This window comes from Myotis davidii, unplaced genomic scaffold, assembly GCF_000327345.1.
Source record: "Myotis davidii unplaced genomic scaffold, ASM32734v1 scaffold37, whole genome shotgun sequence".
Classification (NCBI taxonomy): domain Eukaryota; kingdom Metazoa; phylum Chordata; class Mammalia; order Chiroptera; family Vespertilionidae; genus Myotis; species Myotis davidii.
In genome coordinates, this window is record NW_006289395.1 from 3,182,603 (window position 1) to 3,189,846 (window position 7,244).

The window sequence follows — 7,244 nt, forward strand, 5'->3', positions numbered from 1 at the left end:
TTGCAGAAATGGAAAGGATTAGGCAATAAAAAAATCAGAATTTTCCTCTTGAAATTAAAAAAGAATAATCAACACCATGATTCAGAAAGAGCAACACTTCCTTCAGGACAGGATTCAGAAAGAGGCAACAACTCTTTCTCCCCATTCACATCAATAAAATAGTGGCTTCGTAAATCAGGAGGGCATACAAGCCAGGACACTTCAGTCCATTGACTCATTTTCACCTCCAAAGCTTCCAACAGCTTTCCCCTCAGCTCCCTCAACTTCCACAAATCCCAACCTAAAGAAGAGCTCTGGCGAAGCAGAGGACAGACCTTGTCTAGACGCTCTACTGGGTGTCCAATAATTCAATGAATTCTGACCCTAATTAGCTGGAGTGAGTGTCACATTCCACAGATTTAAGGCTCATTCCCACTAGATCCTCCACAATTTAGATGCCAGTGGTAAGTCTTGAGCCACCCATACTGCTGATGAACCACAGCGCCCTCCGCAGGCTCAGTAATTTGTTAGAGTGGATAACAGAAGTCACAGAAACACTTAACTCATTTACCAGTGTATTATAAAGGATACAATTTAAGAACCACACAAGGCAGGGTATATCTTACACATATATGTATACGTGTACATATACATATGTACCTCAACATATACATATGTACCCCAGCACCTCAACTTTCAGCCCTTCTCCCCTCCCTGGAGGTCAGGCAGTGGGGCTAAAAGTTCCAACCCTCTAATCATGCCAGGCTCTTTCTGGGGACCAGCCCTCATCCTGAACCTGGGGGGAGGCGGGCATCCACAGCCATCTCATTAGCATACATAAGATCCTCTCATCACTGTGGAGATTCTAGGCTTTTAGGAACTGTGAGCCAGGGACTGTGGAAAAGACCAAATATTTATTTCTTACTCTGCCACGCCGCTTAATTAGGAGTCCACACTCCAGGGGTGGTAAAGTGCTTCAAATATTGCTGCATAAATCTGCCCCAGAAGATTCATTAACTGAGCATAGAGGGTTGTTTTGGTACATATTTAATCATATATAATAGTTATTTATACACACATATACATGTGCATATGCATGTGTGTATACATATCTGTGTAAGCATATATACACACACATTTGTGTAGCTATATCCATAAACAAGGCATAACAGCCCACTGGCTACATTGGGCCCACAGGCTGAGTGTCACTCAACCCCCCTATCCTTGTCACACCTGGGCAGGAGGGGTCCTGCCCTGGGCCGCGGGCTGGAGAGCAGGGGTCAGCACACTTTTCCTATATGGTTTAGGCTCCATGGGCCCCAATGTCTCTGTCCCAACTCTTCTACTCTGCTCTTGTAGTTAGTGTGAAGGCACCTAAAAGAATAGGTGTGGCCGTGTTTCCATAAAACTGTATTTATAAAAACAGGCAGTGGGCGGGGTCGGCCCAAGGACTATAATTTCCCACTAAAATCAGTGAGGCCAGATCTACTCACAAATTTTTCAATGACGTAAGCTAATAAATTCCCTTTTCTCCCTTAAACCAATCTGAGAGGACTTTCTGTCTCCGGGAACAGCCCAGCCCTTACGGATAACACGGCAGCAGAGTGGGGCTCCAACGAGCCTGCTTTGGAGCAGGCCTCTCCCACTTCCCTGTGCAGGAGCCACCTGGAGGGCAGGTTGAAGCCAATCAGCTCTTTCGATCCAGACGGGGTGGGCTGCGGTGGGCCCCGAATTTGCCTCCCTAGCAAACTCCCTGGTGAGGCCGGTGCTGCTGCCAGGGACCACAGGGGGTGTGGAGAGCTGTCCTGGCCCCGTGTTCTCAGGCCACAGCAGCATCAGCAGGAGGGCTTGTTAAAACACAGGCTAGTGGTGCCGCACCCAGAGTGCGTGATTCAGTCTGGGGCGGAGCCTGATGATTTGCGTTTTTTATAAGCTCCCAGGGGATGCTGGTGCGGCCGGTCCTGGGACACCCCTTGGAGCAGTGATTCTTTGGAGGACCTTCTCTCTCTTTTTAAAAAATCCTCACCTGAGGATAGGTTATTTATCTATCTATCTATCTATCTATCTATCTATCTATCTATCTATCTATTTAGAGAGGAAGGGAGACAAAGAGAGAAACATCTATGTGAGAGAGAAGCATTGATTCGTTCCCTCTCGTGCACACCCTGATCGGAGATTGAACCCGCAACCTAGGTATGTGCCCTGACCGGGAATCAAACCTGCAACCTTTGGGTGTACTGGACAACACTCCAACCACCTGAGCCACCGGCCAGGGCTGGAGGACGCTCTCCTGACCCTCTGCCAGCTGGGCCCCTCCCCACAGGCGAAGAGTCTATGGGGCCGAGGCCCATCCTCCTTCCTCCTAGACTGTACTCGGAGAACCAGGGTCTCAGAGCTCCTTGTCCATGCAGCCTGAGCTGGGGTCAGGGCCTGCGCTGCACCTGTGCACAGGGCGTGGGAAAGGCTAGTGCCTGGATGTGTAGACTGGAGAGTCCACGCACTGTGTGATCCCCTGCAGTTCAGGGTGGAGCCAGGGTTGAGAAGGACTGAGGGGCTGGCACTAGAGCCCAAACAGGCCTTCCTAAAGGGCAGGTGCCGTTGCTTCCTCTCCTCGGGACCACCCTGTTCAGGACCAAGGGCATAAGCAATGAGGGGCATGCAGGGGTCCCTCCTTACCTGTGGTTTCACCTTCCAGGTTTCAGCTACCTGTGATCAACGGTGGTCTGAAAACATTAAATGGAAATTTCCAGCAGTAAACCATTCATAGGTTTCAAACTGCACGCTGTTCTGAGCAGCGTGATGAAATCTCTCGCAGTCCCGCTCCATCCCGCTTGGGACGTGAGCCATCCCGTTGTCCGGGGTCTCCACGCTGTAGCAACTCCTCCCTGTCAGTCACTTAATAGCTGCCTTGGACATCAGATCTACTGCCAGGGCACCACCGTGCTTATTCCGCTTAGTAATGGCTCCAAGTGCAAGACGGAGGCTGGCCATTGGGAAAATGCCACAGCAAAGCTGCAACGTGCCTCCTTTAAGTGAAAAGGAGACTAAATAAGGCATTTCATCATCTCACATCATCACAAGAGGAAGGGTGAGTACAGTACAACAAGATACAGGGAGAGGCAGAAATAGGTTTACAGTTTCTCATATGGAAAATAATACAATGATTAACAAATCATAATATAAGAATACACTCCATGTTCTGTGTACTCACAACTGTAAACCTACTTTTTGCCCCACCTGTATTTTGAGAGAGACCACATTCATAGAACTTATATTGTCGTATATTATTATAATTGTTCTACTTTATTAGTTATTGTTTTCATCTCTTACTGTGCCTAATTTATAAATTAAACTTTATCATAGGTATGTGTATACAAGAAAAAACAGCACACACTGGGGGTCTTGAAATGTATCCCCCATGAATAAGCGGGGGGGATGACCATACTTAAGTTTGAGCCTTGACTCTGATACCTATTTACTGAGTGACCTCAGGCAAGTTACTCAACCTCTCTGAGCCTAGTCCCTGCACCTGCAAAGTTGAGACCATGCCAGATAGCGACTTCATTGGTATTTTGGCAAGGGTAATGCAGTAAGGTATAGAAAGCATTTAGTGTAAGTCTAGGCACATGACACATGTTGGATATTATTGTTCTTGCTGTTCTGAGTCCTTGGGGGCTGCATGTTCTTTGTGACTGCCCTTTCCTTGTGTCACAGAGCCGGCCAGGAGTCCCTGCGCAGGGTTCCAGCTGCTCCCCGCTCTCTCCTGCTCTCCTCCGTGGGCCTAGTCTTGCAGGACACGAGGAAAGGACTTCAGAAGACAACATTTCTTTTTATAAATGGCTAATCTGAATTAGTAATTTCATAGGAAAATAGCACTCCTATTTTTTGCTGCTATAATTAGAAAGCTCATGAAGCTATCTATTTGTGGCCCAGACACTGACATTTATTGAGAACAGTGCACCCATAATTATTTGACCCTTGCCTCTAATTTCCAAGGGTTTAATTATGTTTTTATTGCTCTTGTAATTACTTTCGATGCAGCTAAAATATGAATGCTTAGGGAGGCCCACACTCTGGTTCACGTTGGTGTGTGGGCAACCTGTGCATGGTGCCTCTCCGTGTGTGTGTGTGTGTGTGTGTGTGTGTGCGTGTGTGTGTGTGTGAATTCCAAACTCCAACAGCGGCACTGATAATACAACTCATTATTTATTTGTATCAGGCGTTATCATGGAGAGCATGGCTGTGGCTGGAACTTCCTATGATAACAAAAATGTCTCTGTCCAGCACATAGACACTTGCCACATGTGGCTCATGTACATTTTTAATTGGTTTAATTTTAGTTAATTTCAATTTGAGTGGCTGCTTAACCCAAGTGGTTACTGCATGGACAGTGCAGGTTAAGAAGGTACTTGCCTGTTGGTCTTCACAGCCCCGGGGGGGAGGCGGGTATCCCTGTGGGAAAGGAAGCAGCATCCAGTGGGTACTGGCCTGGGGAGGTGCAGCAAGTGGTTGTCCTGTCCAGGGATTTGAAGTCTGTTGCAGAGGGCATTCCCCATGTTTCCTCAAAATAGTTCTGCCCTTGCGCCAGCTCCGGGGAAGCAATTTGCAGTCATTTGAGTTGATGTTTTTCTATTACAGACCACGATCTGCCCCACCTTCCCAAATAGCTGACAGTTCTATGGGTAACACGGAACACGGCTAGAGCGAGAGTTTTGGTTTTGCGTTTGGAAGGAACTATTAACCTCTGACTAATGCACCACATAAATGAAAGGCAGATGGTTACAAAGAGGGAATATTTGAAATGTACGTAGAAGCGAAGAGTTGAAATGCTTCGTGTGTGAAAGGGTCTAATAAGGTACTCGGGACTGGCAGGCTGCCTGCTGGGCACTGGGCGGCCAATCGGAAAGCCTGCCACGCCGAGAGCCCCTTTCTAGGCTGTATCTTACCTCTAACACGCATGCCCCACGCCAGGGGTGAGTTTGTTCCCAGGGGACATTTGGCAATTTCAGGAGACAGTTCAATTGTCACAACTTGGGGTGGTGGCGGTACCGGCACCTAGTGGGTACAGCGTAGGGATTGCTCCAAACATCCTACAATCACAGGACAACGCCCACAACTAACAGTTATCTGGCCAATAATGTCAGTTTTGCTGAGGGGGAGAAAACCCTGTTCTACATCCAGCAACTCCAAGTGTGGGCGCTGGCCCCGTCCTGCAGGCACTGCCCGGGAATTTGTAAGAATCCTAGGGTCTCAGGCCCCATCCCAGACCTACCCAACCAGAATCTGCATTTTCACAGGATACCCGGAAGCCTGGGGGGCGGGGTGGCTTCATCACCTGAGCAGCCCTGGTCTGTACAGTGAGCCCTGCACAGTGGTCACAGCCGATGGCTTTGGGGCGGTCCATCCTTAGGCTGAATAACAGCTCAGTGTGGGGTGTGATGTCTCCATAGGGGTCCTCATGATGAAACCAAGCCCTTCGCCCTCTCCCAGAACACGCAGGGCTGCAGAACACACAGAGAAACTTGGCAGTTACAGCGCCAGGGCCTCCTAAGTGAGAAGGAAGAGAAAGCCGCTGAGGCACAGGGGAGCTGGGGGTATCAGGGAGGACCTGAGCCACACAATGGTGCCCAGCGAGACTCGGTTATGGAAACTACAGGTGGGAGAAGGTCATTTAATTGGGTCTCTTGAATTACCTGGAATTTTGAGTTCTCCCTCAATTTATTTCATTCCATTAGATCCACGTGTTTAAAATGATTGCTTCTCTGGGACCTGAGGAAGCCCAGTTAATTCGTGAACCAATATGAAAAGATAAACACTCTAATATGTTGAGGGCCGCTGGCAAAACACTCGGGCGTCTTTGAATATGTCGGCTGAAACTCAGAGTGAAGGCAGAGCCATGCCCTGGGGGCGGACCTGGTGAACAGACCGGGACACCACTCAGTTTGACCTTCCCGCCCAGTGTTAAGGGGATGGATTTCATGATGTCGCCAAGAACTCAAGGCCCACCCAGATGTGATGTAACTTCCTGTTATTCGAGTATTTAAAAAATCTGCTTGCGGTGTTGGCTCTCTGTGTGTCTGTCCCTCCATCAGAGGGCAGATGCCACACCCAGTCCAAGCTTTTATTCTATTTTTGTGTCTGTCTTTTCATTTTTCCTTAATCCCCCTAACGCCCCCTACTTAATAGAACCGGTTCACGTCTCTCTCTCTCTCCCTCCGTGCTGGACGCAAAGAAGGGGGGCCCCGACATATCTGGCTGCCCATCGTGGGGCGAGTTGGAGGTTAGGCATTTTTAAGGGATTGCTCCAGAGAATCGCGACCGCCACAGAAAAGGAATAAGGTAGGGAGCGGATTGCTGCAAATTTTACTAACTGGGTATAAAGCTTGGGAGAGCAAGAGACTCAGAAATAGTCTCCACTCTAATATGGGCTTTAAAAGCTCTCTCTATATGTCATCTGTGTATTAATCTGGTCTTTAAAAGTATACCATTGATTAAAATGGAAACGGAAATTCGTCTGAATTACTGAGGTTTTTCTCCGGGAGAGAGCAGCGCACTGTTTTTCCGCCTTCCTCCAAAGCCTGCGCCTGGAATTTCTCAGTGTTTGCCTGGACAGCAACTAGATTTTCACAGTGCCACGGATGGATTGAAGGTCTGGGAGGGATGGCGCCTGGAACTTTTCTGCGTTTCCCAGATGGAGAGAGGTGTCTTTTGAGCCTCCCGCAGCCTGGAGTGGCCTGGCTAGCTCAGTTGGTAGAGCACGAGACTCTTAATCTCAGGGTCGTGGGTTTGTGCCCCACGTTGGGCGCCAGACTAATAGAGAAAAACCGAAGAAGGACAAAAAGGCAACATTCAAAATTCAAAATGGGCCTTACAGACTAGGGGTAAGCAATGGGGAAATGCCAGGCTTTCAATATGAGGAGAAGCTAGAAAAAGGCTCAGAAGGACACAAAGGAAGACTTGACTCAGCAAAGACACCCTGTGTCCCTTGTGGGAAGTCCCAGTGTTGTTAACAGGTCAATTCTATAAAATTAATCCATAAATACAAAGAAATTCTGGTAAGAGCCCTCAGAGCTTTCCATGGAATTTTCCAAGCCCAAGGAAGACATTCATCTGGAATAAAAAAATGTACAAAAACAGCCTAGACATTTTAAAAGTGGAATCAGCTGTTTAGAGGGGTGGAGAATATATAATGAAGTTATAATAATGGACCCTAACTGGTTCGGCTCAGTGGTAGAGCACCGGCCTACAGACTGAAGGGTCCCGGG

General features: G+C 48.2%; 1 non-coding gene across 1 annotated transcript; it reads left to right on the forward strand.

Annotated features, from left to right (window-relative positions):
- The first annotated feature begins 6,711 nt into the window (after positions 1-6,711).
- On the forward strand, positions 6,712-6,784 carry TRNAK-CUU. Its single transcript has one exon. It is a non-coding gene; the product is annotated as a tRNA-Lys (tRNA).
- Positions 6,785-7,244: the final 460 nt, after the last annotated feature.